This window comes from Protopterus annectens, chromosome 2.part0 (assembly GCF_019279795.1).
Source record: "Protopterus annectens isolate FY-2018-M chromosome 2.part0, PAN1.0, whole genome shotgun sequence".
In the NCBI taxonomy this organism is placed as follows: domain Eukaryota; kingdom Metazoa; phylum Chordata; order Ceratodontiformes; family Protopteridae; genus Protopterus; species Protopterus annectens.
The window spans coordinates 306,750,214-306,771,789 of NC_056728.1; the positions used below are offsets into that span (position 1 = coordinate 306,750,214).

Below are 21,576 nucleotides of genomic sequence, written 5' to 3' on the forward strand. Positions count from 1 at the left end.
TTTCTGGTAGCTATTACTTCAGCCTGACGCGTCTCTGAACTTCGGGCGCTATGTGCTCATCCTCCATACTTAGTTTTTCATAAGGACAGGGTTGCTCTGAGGACTAATCCCTCTTTTTCTTTCCGAAAGTCTGCTCAGAAAATAATTTAAACCAATCTATAGACCTTCCTGTGTTTTTCCCTAACCACACCAACAAATTACATCAATTGGATGTTCATAGACAATTATAGGACTAAGGATATAAGGAAGTCGGACCAACTATTCCTTTCCTACGCACTAGGCAAACAAGGTCTCCCAGTTTCCAAAGTGACCTTATCCAGGTGGTTGTCTCACATTATTACCTTCATTTATCAAATGGGGAACAAAGAGTTGCCTATCAAACCGAAAGGTCATTCTACTAGGGCTTTGGCCACATTTGTAGCCTTCCAGTCTAGGTTGCCCATGGATTCTATCTGTGCAGCTGCTATGTGGGCAAATCCTCATACTTTTATTTCTCATTACAAGTTAGATATGGTCTCCAGGAGCAGAGCTGACTTTGGTTCCACTATTCTGAAGAGTCTGTTCAAATGAGCTGCCCAGGATTATAGGTGCTAGGGACGCTGTCCCAACCAGCAAGAATGAAGGCGAGATAGACAACTTAACATAAAGAAGTTATGTACCTACCATAACGTTCCATGTTAGTTGTCTTCATCTCGCCTTCCTTCTTGCATCCCACCCTCTGTCCCCCTGTCCTATTGCATTGAGAGGAGTTTTTTTTTTGGTTTCACTGGCTGAGTGTTCTCTGGTTTGTTTCCTCTACTGACTTAGAGAGTATGACAGGTATGCTCAACCTGTTTCTTCGACCGGTTGTTTCGCTGGCTAGGTCTAGGGTTAGCTATTACAAACGAGATCTGGATAGCTAGTGCTAGGCATCATGGGATAAGGGGTAGCCTCGAGCCAGTAAACAGCTCTCGAGCTATAGAAGATGGCCGAGTCGGAGCCCAGGATCGGCTCCAATCCCAACCAGCAAGAAAGAAGGCGAGATGAAGACAACTAACATGGAACGTTATGGTAGGTACATAACTTCTTTATATATATTATTATTTTCCTGTCAAATTTTTTATTAGAAAATCTCTTTAATCATCATACAGAATGAGGCACACAAAAATAATCTCTCAGAAATCATCCTTGAGAAAAGACTTTCAGACTGTTTTAACCAGTATTCAAGAGCTTTCTTTGAAGTTAGACAAAATGGACAATAAGCAAGACAACTTTAAAGAAAAGTGTACAAAACAAGTGGAGCAAATACAAGAGTCCCTTAACCAGCAGAAATTGCAAATCTCAGGAATAGAAGGCATGTTGAAGGACATAGAAGGGAGGCTAACTGAAGAAGAAAAAATATTTATTGAAGCAGAATACAATGCTTTTGAACAAAATAGATGACTTGCAGAACAGATCTCAGAGAAACAATACTTGTATTTTTGGTTTACCACAGAAAGTAGGAGAAAGTATGACAAAATTCTGAACATCCTGGCTCCCTGAAATTCTTGATTTATCTGAAGCTATGTCATATGGCATCGAGAGAGCTTGCAATTTCTGGTTGCTCCTTCCTCCTCTAAGAGTAATTCATCTCAGAGATCCACTCTTTATCTTTTTTCTTACAAGATACAGAATTCTGAAAATAGCCTGGACAAAATCTCCCATCAAGCTGGAGGATAAAATAAGATTTGACAATGACTAATCTTATATAGTGATGTCCAAGAGAAAGAGCATTCTACCTTTGATAAAAGAATTAAAGAAGAAACTAAGCTCACCTGCTTTTCCCAGCCAGGCTTAAATTTTTTTTAACCAATGAGGTCAAAATCTTTGAAGAAATAGACAATACCATATTATTTTTGAAATCAAGAAATATATTGAATCAAATAGAAGGACTGGATTGGGGAATTAGCTCCTTGAAAATACAAGCATAAAAGAGATAAATGAAGGCTAATGAGAAAAAAAAATGTTGAAAGTGACATTTGATGTATATTCTATTTACTAGTTTAGTTCAGATCATTACTTAGTCAACATCATCTTCAAGTGTTTCTTTTTCTCATAAAGTTTTTATTTAAAGGAAGCTTGGGTGCATTCTGCAACAAGATAATCACATTTCATTTTATTCCTTATCTTTACTTTCTCATTAACTACTTTAACTACATTTATATTTAACAAAGCTACTTATAAGCTTAATGTGTGTGTGTGTGTGTGTGTGTGTGTGTGTGTGTGTGTGTGTGTGTGTGTGTGTGTGTGTGTGTGTGTGTGTGTGTGTGTATGTGTGTGTGTATGACTCATTGTCCATGCTGGTGTGAATGACCTGAGACGTACTTCCCTGGACTACATGAAAAGAGACATAAAGGAGCTCTCTGAGCATGTAGCCCAGGCCGGTATGACCCTGACCTTGAGTAGCATCTTACCCTCACCAAGAATGATGCCACAATATGAAGACAAGATGATCAATTTCAACAATTGGCTTAAGTACTGGTGTCATTCAAAGGGGATCCAATGCCTGTCAGCTTGGGATGATATGCTCAACAAGCCACGATGCTTCGCTAGGGACGGCTTGCACCTGTCACCCCTGGGCTTTTGGATATTGGCAAAGGCTCTTGCTACCCCCATAGTGCCTTTTTTAGGCAAGGCTCAAAAGACAAACCCACCTCCATAGGTATCACAAGGGATAAGAAACTAAGAGTAATGCTACTCAATGCCAGAAGTCTAAACCTCAAGATGCACGCACTCAAAACTCTCCTTAGAATGGAGAACATCGATATCTGTGCAGTAACAGAAACCTGGTTCAGGGCTCCTGAAAGCACCCCAGCACTACCAGGTTATACCTCATACTATGCTTTTCGGCCCCAAAACTTGGACCGAACCACAAAAGGAGGGGGAGTATCGATATTCATCAAACATACCCACACCTCCAGGTTGGTGGCAAAGCACGAAGCATCAGAGACTATCCATGTGCAACTAACAGTGGGTAAAACTGCCTTCCAGTTTATAGCCTGCTACAGACCACCCTCCCAAACCCAGGAACCCCACTCGGCCTTTCTGAGAACACTGGAAAATGTGAAGGTCTCTCCAAACACCATTATATTGGGCGACTTCAACTACCCAAACATAGACTGGGAGCATTACTCTAGCTCCAACAACCTAGCCCACAGGTTCCTAGAATTTATAAACTCAAATGCTATGGAACAACGTGTTACCACTCCCACAAGAGGGGAAAACATACTGGACCTGATCATCACCAACATGGGTACTCTATGCTCCAGACCAGAAGTGTATCCCTCACTGGTAAGATCAGACCATAAACTAATCTCACTGGATATTCACATCCCGACCCCACCCCCTGCCCAGAAAACCACAGTGAAAAACTTCTCTAAAGCAAATTTCACACTCAAAACCAAGGTGGAATCCTTCAAAGCCCCCCGGGCCTGTGGAAAATACGGCCCAGACCGCAGAATCCTTTATAAATGCATTCTATGAACACCTTCAGGAATGCATGAATCATGCGATCCCAAATAAAACCAAGACCTATTCCTCCAAAGGCAGACGTCCTGTCTGGTGGACCACAGCCATAAACAAACTATACAATAGAAGGAGGAAGCTACTAAATGATAGAGCAAAATCCCAAAAAGGGAAGGCATCACTGATCAGTATTAGCAAAAAACTATGGGCACTCATAAAAGTGTCTAAGGCCAGCTTCGAGAGAAAAATTGCACAGGACACTAAGGATAATCACAAGGCTTTCTTTAGTTATGTTAGGAACCTGGGTGGTAATTCCCAGATATGCTCAGAATTAGTCCAAACTGACAAAAAAATACACTGAACCCACAGACATTGCCTACATCCTAGCTGACAGCCCCTAGCTGACAGGTTCAACGCAAACTCCCCCCCCCTCCCCACCAAAAGGGCAAATATCTATCCCAGCAGAGTGCTGCCCCCCTGACATCTCAGATGCTCAGGTAAGAGCCGCCATCTCCAAAGCAAAAAACACAGCATCAATGGGACCAGACGGTGTCCCGGGCTGCGTCCTACGTGAACTCCAAGAAGAGCTAAACCCAAACATAAAACTACTGTTCAATCTCAGCCTTACTACAGGATATATGCCCAAAGAGTGGTGTACAGCAACAGTGGTCCCTCTCCATAAAGGTGGTGCCTCAACGGATCCTGGAAACTATCGCCCCATAAGCCTGACTAGCTTGGTCTGCAAAGCTATGGAAAGGATCATCATGGACCTCATAAATAAAGATATTGGGGACCTACAGACACTGGATCCTACCCAGTTCGGCTTTAAGGGCAGATCCTGCCTCTTAAACCTGGTTGATTTCTTTGAAACAGTCACCAAGGCCATTGACGAGGGGAAAGGTGGCCCACACAGCCTACCTGGATCTCGCAAAAGCCTTTGATACAATACCCCACTCTGGCATTATAGATAAGCTCACCAGCTTAAATATAAACCCCTAAGTCACTAGATGGATTGCAAACTGGCTCAAGGACAGAACCCACATGGTTAGAATTGCTGGAGCCATGTCAGACTCCAAACCAGTTACAAGTGGTGTCCCGCAAGGCTCAGTTCTGGGACCTCTCTTGTTCTGTATATATTTCTCAGAGGTACAGGCCAACACGGAAGGACTGTGGCTGACCAAGTTCGCAGATGACTGCAAACTGGGTGCCATAATCGACTCTCCAGCCGACACAAGCATCCTCCAAAAGGGCCTCATAGAAACAGACAACTGGTGCCAGAGCCATGGCCTCAAGCTAAATGCCAAAAAGTGTATAGTCATCCCCTTTGGCAAAAACAAAGTGCCCACAAATTACCACATAGGTGGTAATCCATTAAGTACAGAAGAAGTAATTAGGGACCTGGGGACCCAAGTTGATAGCAGTCTCTCATTTGACAACCACATGGCCAAAGTGGTTAGAAAAACATTTTATATAACCCACCTAATCATGAAGGGATTCACATCTAGATCAGGGGAGGTCGTTGTGCCTCTTTACTCATCTGGCCCATAATTGAGTACAATGCCCCTTTTGGGATGTACCTTACCAGACACCTGCAGCAACTGGAAAGACCCCAAAAGTACCTCACCAAGAGGATCAAAGGGCTCAAACAGATGCCATATGCTGCCCAGTTAAAGAAACTCCAGCTCTACTCAGTGGCATACCGCCTGTTCAGAGGCGATCTGTGCCTGACGTATAAAGCCATGTCCAACCCGGAATTAATGGACATGCTGCACCTCAGAAAAACCAAATCCCATCAAGCTACGCACTCGAGAGACTTGAACCTCAGCACTGAAATAAATAGGACATGCTGGACGGACAAATTCATAACCCAGAGGCTCCCTTCACTCTGGAATAAAATCCCAGTCCAGGTTAGGCAGAGTCCCTCATTGACTCTCTTCAAGAGGAATCTTGATGAGTGGATGGGAGATCATAGGTTTACCCCGGGTATCACTTCTGTGTCGCTGTTAGACAGAGGCACAGTATACTAACCTGGAAAAAGGGCATAGCAAAATAAATTTAAAATGGGTGGCGAAAGCCAAACACATTCTGGCTAGGCTTATAAATGCCCTAGGGCAGATAGCCTAGTATGAACCTATGAACCTATATATATATATATATATATATATATATATATATTTATATATATATATATATATATATATATATATATATATATATATATATATGTGTGTGTTTATATATATATATATATATATATATATATATATATATATATGGGTCTACTTTTCTTCGAAATTTCACTACTTCGAAAAAGAAAAGTAGATGCCCACTTCAGCGAAAGTGCATTTCAACGAAAGTGCACTTTTGCTGAATTGTAGTTGCCAGATGGGTTTCAGTCACAGCACAGACATCGATGTTCTCCATACTGAGAAGGGCCTCGAGTGCGTGCATTTTGAGATTTAGACTTCTGGCATTGAGCAGCATTACCCTTAGTTTCTTCCCATTTTTGTTTTCTAGGGTGGTAGGTTTAGAATTTGAGCCTTGCCTAAAAAAGGCACTATGGGGGTGGCAAGAGCCTTAGCCAATATCCGGAATCCCAGGGGTGACAGGTGCAAGCCGTCCCTTGCGAAGCAGCATGGCTTGTCAAGCATGTCATCCCAGGCAGACAGACACTGGATCCCCTTTGAATGACACCAGAAATTAAGCCAATTGTTAAAGCTGATCATCTTGTCTCTATGTTGTGGCATCATTCTTGGTGAAGGAAGGATACTGCTCAGGGTCAGGGTCATACCTGCCTGGGCTACATAATCAGAGAGCTCCTCTATGTCTCTTTTCATGTAGTCCAGGGAGGTACGTGTCATATTTGTACTTGCTGTGGAGTGACCCGAGTGCTTGTGTTATGTGGCGGATTCTAGCGCCCGATAGGCAGCTTACTGTGACCCTCTCTTTGTTCAGTCTGGTGAGTGGGACGTCAGTGTGTCTGACTATGGAGTCACCTATGACAAGTATGTTTGGTGTTGTATTTGGCCTTAAGGGCTGTGACTGCTTTGCACACTGATTTTGTGGTTTATGTGTTGCCTGTGGTGTGTCATGAGGTTGCAGTTGCTGGGTGTCTGCTTTGGAGGCCTCTGCTGTTTAGGTAAATTTTTGCTCAGAGCCTCCAAGTATGATTTTGTGTGTTTATGTGTTTGATTCATTGTTGTGATAGCTTTATGTGAGACTGGTTTTGTGGTGTGTGTAGTTGCCTTCTCCTCCTGTCTGGTCTTGCCAGTCCTGTGTTGAGAGAGCTCAGCCTCCAGTTTGGCTAAATAGCTGTTACCTTTGTTAGATAGACTGTAGGTTGCTCATCATTTGCTACTTTTTAAAGGTAATTAATGTAAAACTACATTTTAATAATAACATAAGTCTGACAGCTTCTAAATTGCCAGATTTAATTTATTGTTTTATAGAACATTCATCTGATGCTGTTGAGTCATATTCAGGACTAGTCTTTGAAATGATAAAGATATCACGCACAGTATCCTTATTGTTACTTTAAAAAATGATATTTAAAGGGGTAGCTTTATCTTTTTGTTCTTAAACTTGCATTTGTAATGGATTTAATATACAAGTTATAATCCACTTATTCACATTTGACAAATAGAAGAACAATTCCATTTTTTAGAAGAGGCATATCAATTGCTGCTAAATGTGTACTGTCAGAAATATATTCACTGCAATAACTATATATAAGAACATTTTTTTAAATATAGTTTAAAATATTACAAACATTATTTTATGTAGGTGTAACGTTATTGTAGATAGTTTATTATATTTTCTCTAAATAGAGTTTGTCTTGGATTGCATTTCTTTTATTGATTTGTTGGGTGGGTTAGTTTGGATGTTTTTTTCTATTCAAATCTAGGAGTTCTAGATTCCATGAAGGGAGGGAAGGTTAAAATAATATTATGTTTAAAATGTAATACAAATTTTTGTTCTGTTTTTGTGCCTACTGTCCTTGTTAATATGTTCATATTCCATAACAAATATTGTAAATAGAGTTCTTATTGTCAATAAGCAATTTAAAGTTTATAAAAGTGGAATTATATTAACTCATCTGAGAGTTAACAGTCACTCATTTCTTTACTTGTCAATACCTAACACATGGCTCAATTAAAGTATATATATCCGTTAACATTAATGGTTTATTTAATGGCTGTAAAATAATTAATTTAACAATATGTCTCAATCTATCTGTTTCACAAATTATGTTTTTTGCAAGAGACCCATTTATTACAAGATGATATAAATAGACTCCATACTAAATATTACAATGTATTAAGTAGTTCGCATTGCAAACAGAAAAAGAGAGGGGTCATTATTTTATGGAAAACTCTTTACCCATTCCCAATATATTGAACACATATGATGATAAAGGTATGTTTTGTTCAGTAACAATGGAAATAAAAGGGAAATTTTATACTCTTATTAATGTTTGCTGGATACCTGGTATTGGTGTTAGTTAATCATCAATTAGAACAAATACAACTTTCGAAAAGTAGTATAACTGTAGTAGGTGACTTTGATTGTATATTAAATTATGAAGATTCTAATAATACAAGAAAATGAGCGTCAGCCTCTGCTAAGGCTTTAAAACCTTTGTAGATTAATTTCAAATTAAAGATATTAATGAATTCTCGGATTGCAATTCTGTCTTCTATACTCATTTCTCTCGTAGACATAATACTCAATCAAGAATTGATAGGGTATTTATCTCCAGTAACCTAATATCTAGACCAAGTAAAGTAAAAGTTGTTACATGTCCATTGTTGGCTCATAATTGCCATAACATTTTAAATTGTTTTAAATACAAATAACATTTCTAGTAAAAGGATACTAACCTATATAACTAATTTAAAATATTTAAACATTTTAATAATGAGATTGTCTTTTATTGAAATCGGTTGTACAGATGACTTTTCTGAAATTTATTTATGGGACTTTCTAAAAGCTTATTTGAATGGTAAAATAAAGAATTTGTATGCTGTTAAGAAAAAAAGCAATTTGATAAAGATATGATAGATTTCCAGGAAAAAAATGATAAATTAAAACAAGTAGATTAAAAAAGACATAATTGTGTTAAAAGAAATCAATGATTTAAAGAAAAAGTATCTAGAAATTTTAAATTATAAAACTATGATAAATTTAGAGAAGGTTATATTAAATAATTCTGTAAATCCAAAATCTATGCATAAATTAACACACAGAACAAAAATGTTTATTAAATCTAACCACGTTAAAGAATTGTATTTTCTTGAAAGTAAGAAAAAAGTAACTGATATTGATGACTTTTTGAAAATATTTAGAACCCACTTTAATAAAATTAATCAATACAACCCAGCAATTGATTCTTTAAAAATAATTAAAACCATTATGAAAAAATATACTAAAAATAAGTTGACAGAAGAACAAAAGAAATTGATAGATAAGCCTATATTAATGTCTGAACTTAAAAGTCAAATTAAATTAAAACCTGGCAAAGCACCTGGCAATGATGGCATAGCATTGGAATTTTATAAGTATTATTACCTAAAGAAGTTTTACACATGTTGCATAAAGATTTTCTAATAGTAAAGATGTAACTAAAGTTTCTCCATCCTGGAAATTCACACTTATTTCGCATATTAACAGATAATTTTCTTATATCATATTCTTAATATTATTTTAATAGTCTAACTTCTATTAAAAGTCTGGTTAATAAATGGAAGAGGTTTAATTTTTCCATGGAAGACTTTCTTTAATAAAGATGATTACTCTGACAAAAAATTTATATATAATCCCTTTCATAATAAGCCCTTTCATTACCCTTTCCTAAAAATATAAAATAATTTAATTCTTTAACATTTATTGCAGCCTAATAAATCTAGGTTAGGATTAAAACACCATGTTAGAGATGGGTCTATGGTTGGAAAAGGTATGCCAGATATAGAACTACATTTGTTATCTTCTATCATTAAAACAGTTTACTTTTGCTTATGTAATTAGAATGCTAAATGGAAAGACATACAAGAAAGCATTTGTATGGAATCAAATCAAATAACATGTACATAGCAAAATTTAATAATAAATAATGTCCTCTGGAATATTAAAAGATTGTAAACTATAAAATAGAAATGTTATGATCAATTTTCTTCTCTCTCTCTCATGTTAATTACTTTTGGAAATTTTGTTTATAAGAATCCTGAATATAAGGCATGTTTTGCATGTTTTATTTTTTGGTATTTCCTGTAGCATATACACAAAGTAGTATATGCACTTTTAACATATATGAAATGAATACATTTAAGGGAAATAGTTTGGTATATTGGAGTCAACTGATGTTGGGAGAAAAATTACAATATATATGTAATAAATTTTATTTAAATAAGGACTTGTGGTTAGATATACAGAATTGTAGATTTTCAATGGAAAATACAATTAAAGTAATGCAACCTTCTATAAAAATTCTGTGCCAAAATTCATTGATTTCTTAATTTTTATTATTACAGAGGACAATGGAAAAATAAACTTTTATCAAAAATATATAAGATTATTAAATATACAACAGAATGTTTTAATGAAAGTTTTGGGAGTATTTCAAAATTATAAATAATTATTATCCAAATAAAAAAAGATATAAAACATATGTTGATATCTTCAAAATATACTGCTACTTCTATAAAATGGAAATTGTCTACATGGAAAGTTATACACAAAACTTCATAATCCCACATAGAATATAATTAATGTCCAAGAAAAAAGTAACATGCCGGAGATGTAAAACAAATACTAAAGCAGATTGGCAACATATGTTTTTTGATTATGAAGTTAAGCCATTCTGAGACAGTCTTAAAGTTTTATAGGCGTCAATGCTAAATTCACTTTATCTAAATCATTAATCTTATTCAGTATACCAGTACCTGACTCTGTAAAAAGAGTTAACCACTTCTATGGAGCATCCTATCAGTTGCAAGGAAAATAATCACAAAGAACTGGAAAAATGAAAAAACTCCAACAGTGAATAAATTCATAAATATTGCAACTGATTACAACTGATGTTTGTCATTATAAACTCTTAATAATCAAGATGAGAGCAACTAGAATTACCACTTCTTACAGCATTTGGATGAAGATCAAGGAACTGCTAAATAAACACTTGCAATCCTGCAAGGACTTTATTTTTTCCTCTTTTATACGTAAAGAATTATTAGAGTGCAAGTTATATAGTAGACACATTTGTAAATTGTTTTTGTTCTACTTTATCTTGTTTAAGTAGTTCTCTTGTTAAAATTTGTCATTTATCTGTTATAATTAATAAAAATATTTTAACAAAAAAGAAAAACATCAAATCCGTGGTCTTTCCTGAGTATAATAGACAATGAAGTAGACGCCTACAGATATAATATTTATTTTTATGTATTTATTCTTTTGCTGACTGGGTTAGTCCCACTAGGCTTAGTAGTCTCTGTTCAGATGAGACCTAGGCCAAGGTGGTATTTGTACTACTAAAGGAAATTGGGCTTGTCAATTGGGGAACCTATCTACTCTTTTTGATGGATGCCATGGAATCTTTTGCATATACCTGAGCTATCACCAGCTCAGGCAGATGGGGCCTTGGTTTAATGCCTCATCTAAAGGATGGCACACTCAGGAGTGCAGCACCCCCCCACCCTTAGACTGGATTTGTGGACCATTTAACTATAGCTCTTTATATCGGGCACATACCATCCTCTAGCACACAAACATGCTACTACACAGTCTCATGCTCACTTCCCTGTAGTCAAAAGACTACTCAACTCCATCTTCATCTTCCTGTTTTAAGGAATAAACCAGGGCATAAACTCAGCATCACAAATACCAACTTTATACATTTTAAAAGTAAATTAATCCTGTTCAGCTATCTTTTTTATCATATATTAAATGAGTATGGTGGCATCATCCAGACCCTGGCCCACAACACCCCACCTTGAGTTCCCACAATACCCTCTAATAACACCTTATCTGCTAACTTCCTACACCAGTTAAATAAACCAGGCCTTCACCTCTATAACATTAACCTCCACAGCAGACTGATTACAACACCAAAAGTCCATGCTTGGATAAACCACCATGCCCCAGATATAGTAGCGATAACTGAAACCTGTTGAAAACAAAGTGTAAAGGATGAAGAAATTCTTCCACCATAGTGTAATATTCTCAGGGTCTATGTTAGTTAATTGACCATTTGGAATGTCGACTACTGGAAGTTTGAATGAGAAGTTCAAAAAATAGAAATGTCGAAGCCACAGAAATTCAAATTCTTTCCCAGGGAAAGAATTCATTTGGCTGTTTCCGTGGCTTTGATATTTTCTGTACTGTGGTGCGAAAGTTATGGATCAGGTTAAGGTAAGTGCGTGAATGTGACGGAAGTTGGGGTTAGGGTGCAGGTAAGGTAAGCATGTGAAGGTGATGGAATTTGGGGTTGGGGCGTGGGTAAGGTAAGTATGCGATAGTGACTGACCTTAGGGTTAGGGTGCGGGTAAGGTACGTGTGCGATAGTGACGGATCTTAGGGTTAGGGTTTGGGTTAAGGTTAGTGCATAGATAGTTGTATATGTAAGGTGTAGTGTAGGTTTATTAGGGTTTTGGTGTGCTTGTGTGTTTTCGGAACAGCAAACTTTTTCCCTGGGAAAGAATTTGCTGTTCTGAGGTTTCGATGTTGTCATATTTCGAACTTCCAAGTTTGAACATATGATGTTCGAAAATTTGGAAGTTCAATTATATGACATAGACCCATATTCTAAGACTGTACAGGAAAATTTCAAAAAAGGTGCCAATGTAGCTATCATTTACCTAAATATTGTGGGAAGAAATAGCCAGGGAATTGTTATGGCTAGGCTCGTATAGGCTCTAGGGCCGATAGCCTAATACCAGCCTATGAACACACTAGAGCTCTCTCTCTCCATCTTTTAGTCCTGCCCCACCTCTAAAGCTGATACCCTCATGTCCACACTTATGCATTTATGGTAGACAAGTTTATGTGTAATCAGTGTATACACACCCATAGGTAACATTATATCTATAGCTGAAGAGTTCTTTCTCTTGATCTCTTCAAGGGTTCACACCAAGCAGATATAACAAAAACACCAAGAAAAATTCCACTGTTGATTGCATCCTGACTAAGAACCCTAGGATATGCAAAATCAAGTAACGCTCTCCCTGACGCTCTTAGTAACAACACTCCAGCCATTATCACCTGTCACCAGTTCAACTTACACAGATGACCTCATTATAACAAGTAAGAAACCCAAGTGATAATCCGACATTACAGTTTTTGTCTCTAACCTAAAGTTGAATAACCAGAAATCATTTCATACCATCCCCTTGTGTGATGCAGTGTCTGTAACAAGACCTTCCTAAATTTTGTAAATTTAAATGCCTCTGTTAGAACTAAATGAATCAAATTTATTCCAATTCCATGGCTATCTAAGCAAAGTAAAACCTTGCTGAGGCAAAGAAACAAATTGTGGAAGTTTTTGTTAAAAAACAAAACCGACTATTCTCCAAACCTGTAAGTACCTTTAGAAAAAACCTAAGCACAAAATAAAACATCACAAGAAGGCGTTGTACATAGGTCTCCAAAATACAAATAAAAACAATTACAAACTCTACTGGTCCTCAATCAACCACCTCCTGCACCCTGATTAGGTCATGTTACCCAAACCTTCCACAAGCTCACAAATGATTAGTATAGCAACACAATTCAACTCATGTTTCATAAACACAATTACCTCATGATTAAAAAAATCTACCTCTACAACTCTACATTACACTGTCCTCAGGTCTTCTAACAAATAAATCTTTCTTTTTCTCACCTCCTCTGTCAAAAAAAGTATCCAGCTGAAACATACCACTCTAACTTTTGGCAACTTCCTTGCAGAATATATCAAAAGAGCAGCAAATATCCTAGCATATCCAATATCAATTCTAAATAACTGCTACATAAAAGAAAACCATGTATGTTCCCTGTGGAAGAAATAATACATTTTGCCACTTCATAATGGCAGAAACTTTACTACTGACATCTCCAACTACAGACCAATTACCATTCTGTCTCTCCCCATCCAAGGTGCTAGAAAAACGTTTTCAAACCGAACTTCTCAAATTCACCATTGACAATAACCTGCTATCCCCCACATAACATGGTTTCCACCCAAACCATAGTTGTACCACAACCCTGCTTCGTTTCATTGCCAACATAAACCACAGTAGAAATACAGATAACCTGTCATCTGCAGTATTCCTCAGCCTGTCAGAAGCATTTGACACAGTCTTCCATACTAGGTTGATTTAGTGGGACTGGATACAACACCACTGTGCTGGTTCAAAAGCTACCAGTCCAATAGATCACAGGCTGTAAAATGGCAAAATACATTCTCCTCCTTTCTCCCTGTCTCAGTAGGAGTATCACAAGGAGCCATTCTCAGACCCCTACTGTTTAACATAGTCATTAATGACCTACACAGTCAGTAAACATACCATCATGGTGCAGTATCCAATGACTCTGCACTGATCTGCAGAGCTAAAAGTATTGATGAGATTCAAAAGATGACCCAGGAATCTCTCATCTCCATTGAAGCTTTGCTCTCCCAACTCCCATCTGATCCAAAATCCCCAAAAATTAAAGTAATCCTATTTACCCCCAAAAAATCTCTCGAACAGGAAGCAGTCTTCACCCTAACCACCTCAAATAACACAAAAATAGAACTAGTATCCAATACTGAGCTCCTAGGAGTCACCATAGGTGAGCTAAAAATTGAACATGTGAAAGAAGCTGTTAAGAAAATCCATCAGAAGCTAGGCTGACTGTACAGGATATTGCTTTATTTATCAAAGTTGGGAAGAAGACATATTGCCTCAACCTCCTTGTTTCCAGTGCTAGTCAATGCCTCTTCAAAACTGATTAACCTAGAAACCTCATTGATAACTATAATAATCAATCCGAGGAGGTTAGGAAGGACTGGGAAAAGAGATTAGATAAGAAATTCACAATGAAACAATGGGGGGGGATATATGTATGTCTCCCAAATGTGCAACAGCTGTAAGATTTCAGATCTTTGCCTGGAAGTGCTTACATAGGTATTTTTATACCCCAAGCAGACTTCAAGGAATTTTTCCTTGGGTAGACCGCAAATGTTGGAGGTGTAATGGGACAGAAGAGGTAACTGGGAACATATATTCTGGAAGTGTAATGAGTTGGCAGACTTAAAGATTCCCTGCAGACTGCTGTGTTGGAGATGCCGGATGAGCAAGTTTGAGTGACTAGGGAAATTATTTTTTTGAGCTATGATACAAACTCGGAATTGCCTAGATTTAGTAAGGCCTTTTTGAGTCTAATTATGATGGCTGCCAAAAAGCAATTGCTAGAAAATGGAAATCAAAGTCTAAACCAGCTTTACTAGAAGTAGTGAAGATAGTGACAGAGTTAAAGAACTGGATCTGGGATCTTTAGAAAAGGGTAGGATCAAATTCCATAGGAAAAAATGGGAACTGTGGGATCAATACATGCAGAAGAGGAATGAGGTTTACAGGATTTGAATGAGCTATGTAGTGGCTGACTAACAATGATTGGATATGTCAAACGTGATGTATAATCTTTGCAACTACAGTTGTGTCAGCATGGTTTGGGATGTATATTGTTTGTATCTGAAATTGTGTTGCTACGGGTTATTGTCATTTATATAAATGTAACATGGCCTATGTCATACATGATAATTTAATAAAGGTGTTTCTTGTTTAAAAAACAACTAGAAACCTACCTCACAATCCAACTTCTTGAGCAATGTTTTAAAAAAGCTGCAAAATTTGCCACCAACTTCCATTATAAAACACACCACCGCTTTGCTCTTAAAAAAACTTTAATGCTTAGAACTACCTCTCTACTTATCCTTCTTGCTGCTACTAATTTCACACAGTCTCATCTACAAACCTGATCAATTCCTGGTCTTAAGCAACATTCTTTGATGTTATTCTCAAAATAGATATCTCCTTTCAACTATCAATAACTCACATATCCCCATCTAATAATTCAGCCGTTGACTCTATATACTCTATATACCATGCCCCCACTACTTAGACAAAATGACAGTAACAAACTTTTCAAAATTAAACTTGAACGACACTTAGTGGATACATGGGTGTGCTCTTGTTCACACCAGGCTAACCCTACACTGTCTTCAGTTTTCTAGACAGCTTTTCCTCCCTGTTCTCTCCTCACTCGCATGATATTTCATAAATCCATTAAATTTAATTTTCTCCATTCCCTTTATCTACTCTTATGCTTCACATTCAAGTGCTTCCTGCCTACTTTATACTCCTATGCGCAAAACAAACTCTCAGTAGAAAGACCACTTTAATACAAACAGCAGAGCTTTCGGATACAGTCCTTCATCAATACTTTATACTCCTCCTTTCCGTCCTCTCCAGCTGTCTTGCTTTCTGTTCTTTCCTTACTTTCCCACTGTACTATCCATCCCTTCTCTTTCCTAAATCCACTTATTGTAACTCCTCTAGACTCTTCTCTAGCATCCTCTCTGTGAGTGTGTCTGGGTATTACCTGTGACATCCTTTCTCCTTCCCTTATTTATGCTGTGTACTGAATTGCAACTACTATCCCTATTGTGCTTTGATACTGCTATGTAACTATATATGAATGGGACTGATTTTTTAAAATGATCTGCCATGGATCTACTTTGTATGTATAACTGTGAAACATTGTCAGTGCATTTGTAAATATGGAGGATTATCTTCCTGCATTTGGTACTACTTGTTAGTAAGTGTCCTCTGTATTATTTTATCCTACTAGGAAAATTGTTGCAACTTTTTTTCTGTTTTGTGTACTTTCTTTTTCATACTGCTGTGTGGAGCTGGCCTTCATTGACATCGGGTTTGCTTTTGCTGATGCAGTTAGACTGTCCTGTTAAATAAGTTAAATAAATAAATAAACTACTGCCATAGTGACTCATATCCGGTATGACATCCAAAATGCCATAGTGATTAATGTTAGTTTCTAGTGTCATTCTAATAGAGTGCAATATTTGTTGGCATGGAAGGAGATGGTCAACAGACCACGTTGCTTTGCCAGGGATGGTCTGCACCTCTCCCCTCTAGGCTTTCAAATATTAGCTAAAACATTGTCTTCCCCCATAGTGCCTTTTTTAGGCAGTGCGAAACTGGAAGTACTTCCGACACAGCAAATCAAAACCAAGAATCTAAAGGTATTACTCCTCAATGCTAGGAGTCTATACAAAAAACTCCACTCCCTGGAAGCTCTCTTTAACCTAGAGAATGTGGATGTCTGTGCGGTCTCCGAGACATGGTTTACAGCCATGGACAGAAGACCAACAGTGTAGGGTTATAATGCCTTTCACATATTTAGAACAGCTACTTCACAGGCAGGAACTAAAGGTGGAGGTGTCTCTGTTTACATCAAAAATAAATATACTTTAAGGCTGGTCAAACAGGACAATGTGCTTGAGCTGCTCCATGTTCAAATCACCATAGGTAAAATCCAATACAACCTCCTTGCAAGCTATAGGTCCCCCTGTATGACCCAGGAAACCCAAACCATGTATTTAAACTTACTGGAAACACTAACCATCCAACCCAATACCATATTCATGGGTGACTTCAATTACCCCACTATTAACTGGGAATCCTATGCAACATTCCTGACCCAGGAAGCCCAAACCATGTATTTAAACTTACTGGAAACACTAACCATCCAACCCAATACCATATTCATGGGTGACTTCAATTACCCCACTATTAACTGGGAATCCTATACAACATCAAACGTACATGCAAAGAGATTTCATGGATTTTGTAAACACAAACTCTATGGACCAGATAGTCAATAGTCCCTGTAATCACAACTACGCAGGTAAAAGCTGCACTCTCTAAAGCCAAAAACACAGCATCCATGGGACCAGGCAACATCCCAGGCTGCGTTTTACATTAACTTCAGAACAAACTGGCTCCCCACTTAAGCACCATGTTCAATAATAGCCTCGCATCAGGCTTTGTGCCCACTAAATGGTGTACAGCAACAGTTACCCACTTCACAAAGGGGGTGCCACCACTGATCCCAGGAACTATCGACCTATTAGCCTGACGAGCCTGGTCTGCAAGGCCATGGAACGTATCATCATGGAACTCATAAACAAAGACATTGGTAACCTCCAAACTCTGGATCCCAACCAGTTCGGGTTTGTGAAAGGCAGATCATGCCTCCTGAACCTGATTGAATTCTTTGAGGCAGTCACCAAAGCCGTAAATGAGGGTAAGGTGGTTCACACAGCCTATCTTGACCACGCCAAGGCTTTCGACATGATCCCCCATTCTGGAATTATAGCTAAACTCCCTAAACTAGGTATAAATCCCTACATCACAAGATGGGTTGCCAACTCGCTCACTGACAGAACCCACACTGTAAAAGTTACAGACTCCAAATCTGACCTCAAAGCAGTGACAAGTGGAGTATCACAGGGTTCCATCCTGGGACCTCTCCTGTTTGGTAGCTACTTCTCTGAGGTACAGGTTAACACAGAAGGCCTTTGGCTAGCGAAGTTCACAGATGACTGCAAACTAGGAACCATAGCCAAGTCCCCAAATGATGTGAACATTCTACAGAAAGGGCCTCGCTGAGACAGATGCCTGGTGTCACAGCCATGGCCTCAAGCTCCATGCCAAAAAGTGCAGTGTCATCCCCTTTGGTAAAAATTCTGTACCCATGAACTACCACACAGGCAGCAATCTACTCAACACTGAATGTGTGATAAGAGATCTTGGGACGCAGGTGGACAGTAGTCTCTCCTTTGATAGTCACATCGCCACAGTAGTCAGGAAGTCCTTCTACGTGGCACACCTTGTCATAAAAAGGTTCTCATCCAGGAAAAAAATACGTCATTGTCCCCCTCTACTCGACACTCATTAGACCCATTATAGAATACAATGCCTCTTTTTGAATGTACCTCACAAGACATCTGTAGCAGCTGGAAAGGCCACAGAAGTACCTTACAAAGAGGATTACCGGCCTCAAACAAATGCCCTACACTGACTGTCTCAAAAAACTCCAGCTTTACTCTGTAGCATATCGCCTACTCCGAGGTGATCTCTGCCTAACATATAAAGCTATGTCAAACCCAGAGCTGTTGGACATGCTACACCTAAAGAAATCCCAATCCCTCTGAGCTGCTCTAGGGACCTAAACCTTTTCACCACAATAAACAGGACACGCTGGAGGGATAGATTCCTGTCCCAGAGACTTCCCATACTCTGGAACAGGCTACCCATCTATGTTAAGCAAAGTTCTTCATTAGCACTCTTCAAGAAAAATCTTGATGAGTGGATGGGAAATAGGAAATACACCCCGGGGATCACTTCTGTGTCTCTACTCGACATTGGCAAGGAAAATAACTTTCTTTGGTGGCGTAAGCCAGGGAACCTTGTTGGCTAGGCTTACTTAGGCCCTTGGGCCGATAGCCTAGTACCTACCTATGAATCAACCAGGGGTGCAACCATACTGGATCTGGTCCTCACTAATATGGGAGAGTGATGCACATCCCCTACTGTAATGCCTTCCCTGGTAAGGTCAGACCACAAAATGGTCTCCTTTGAAGTAAAAATAAAATCTGGACGCCACCTAAACCGTGAATATTCAGGAACTAGTGTAAGACTAACTTCCTGTTATTAAGTGAGAATCTGGAAAAACTTCAAGCCCCTATAAACCCTGAGAACACTTCTGCCTCTGCAGAAGTGTTCACAGAAACCCTGTACAAACATGTTAATAGCTGCCTAGCGGCAGCTGTACCCACCAAAAAGAAGTACAGAACTAACTCAAAAAACAAACCACTCTGGTGGAATCACAAAATCAGTCGGCTGTATAACGGGAAGAAAATCATGGCAAAAATTAGGAGGTGCAGCACCCAGCAGGATAAAAGCAATCTCATTAAACTAAAAACAACTCTGAGGACAAATAGTCTACTAAAGCCAAAGTTGAGGTAAGTTTGGCCTCCCAGGCATAGGACAACCACAAAGCATTCTTTAGCTATGTCCGCAGCCTCAAAAGGCAGTACACAGTTGTGTGCAGAGCTCATTGCAAATGGAGCCATCTATGCTGAGCGAGAAGATATAGTAAATCTTCTGGCTGATAAATTCATCTCTAACTTTACTCCTCTCTCCCCTCAACCTTCCCTCAGGAAATATCATCAAATATAACTCCCCCTGCTATCACTAGGGAACAGGTCCTTAATGCTGTCTCTAAGACCAGGAACACTGCATCAATGGGCCCAGACAATATCCCAGGATGCCTTCTAAATAGCATGAAACATGACCTGTCAGAGCCTCTGGAATTACTATGTAACTGTAGCCTCCAAACAGGCTTTGTGCCTCATGAATAGTTCAGTCATCCTCTGCACAAAGGTGGGCCATCTACACACCCTGGAAACTACAGTTCCATAAGTCTCACTAGTCTTGTATGTAAAGCCATGGAAAGAATTATCATTGAGATGATCAATAGAGATATAGTATACCTCCAGTCACTGGACCCAACCCAGTTTGGTTTCGGGGCAGATCATGCTTACTTAACATGGTGGACTTCTTTGAGAAGGTCACCAAAGTAATGGATGAGGGCAAAATCATTCACACTGCCTACCTTGACCTGGCCAAGGCATTTGACACAATACCCCATGCTGACATTGTTGACAAACACAAAAGGTTAGGTACATGCCCATATGTCACCTGGTGGATAACCAACTGGCTCACAAACGGGACTCAGGAAGTTAGAATTGGGGAGCCCACCTCTACAGGGAGGCCAGTCACAAGTGGAGTCCCTCAGGGATCAGTCCTTGGACCGCTCCTTTTTGGCATTTACTTCTCAGAAGTCAAGGCCAATATCAGTGGTCTCTGGCTGACTAAATTTGCAGATGATTGCAAATTAGGAGTTGTCATTGAATCTCACACTGACACAAATGTTCTCCAGGAGGGGCTGACAGACAAACAGCTGGTGTCCGAGCCATGGACTAAAACTAAATGCCAAGAAATGCATAATAGTTTCCTTTGGGAAGTCATCCGTCCGAGTAACTATCATATTGACAACACCCCCCCCCTTTAGAGTTGACTCAGTAGTCAGAGACTTGGGGACACACATAGATAGTAATCTAGCCTTGATCATCACATGTCTGCAGTGGTGAGGAAATCATTCTATGTTGCACAACTTATAAACGAAGGTATGGCATCCAAGTCCAAGGAAGTCATTGTTCCACTGTATTTGGCATTCATCAGACCTATCATTGAGTACAGTGCCCCCTTTGGCATGTACCTAACCAGGCATATCCAACAACTGGAATGTCCACAGAGGTTCCTCACTAAAAGAATGCAGAACACAAGTAATATGTCCTATGCAGACCGCCTCAAGGCCCTATCTCTGTATTCTGTCTCCTACAGGCTTTTGAGGGGAGATCTATGCCTGGCATACAGGGCATTGTCAGACCTCACTCTGATGGACCTCCTGCATATCCACAAAACAAACAATACCAGACTTATCTGTTCTAAAGACTTAAACCTTGCCTGTGATATAAATAAGACCTGCTGGAGAGGTGGATATATATATCCCAGAGACTACCCCATCTATGGAACAGGCTCCCCATTCATGTGAAGCAGAATTCCTCCCTAATCCAATTCAAGTGCAACTTGGACAATAGGATGGGAAACCGGAAATTCATCCCTGGTTTGGCACATATGTCTCTGATGCAAACAGGTAACCTGTAAATCGTTCAGCTCCCAGGCCCATGCTTACACTTAACAAGGGTATCAGAACTTGTCAGCGATTTGGGATGCATGGCTAGGCTTAAAAAGAACCTTGAGGTAATTAGCCTAGTAAACGCCTATGAACCTATGTTTCAGCACTATTGCCTAAGTTTTACAATCACAGCAGCATAAAAAGGGATGGCAGCTCACTAGGGCAGGGCACCACCATTGGTCTGAATTTGACTGTGGTGCAGGCATAGGTGGTTGGTGGGGTGGGGGTGTTTAGCAT

The 21,576-nt window shown here is 39.0% G+C and overlaps 1 protein-coding gene across 1 annotated transcript in view; it reads left to right on the plus strand.

Annotated features, from left to right (window-relative positions):
• The window catches only part of GRAMD2B (GRAM domain containing 2B), a 1,158,381-nt gene that overhangs the window by 310,663 nt on the left and 826,142 nt on the right, over window positions 1-21,576 (plus strand). The gene's annotated exons all lie outside the window — the stretch shown is intronic.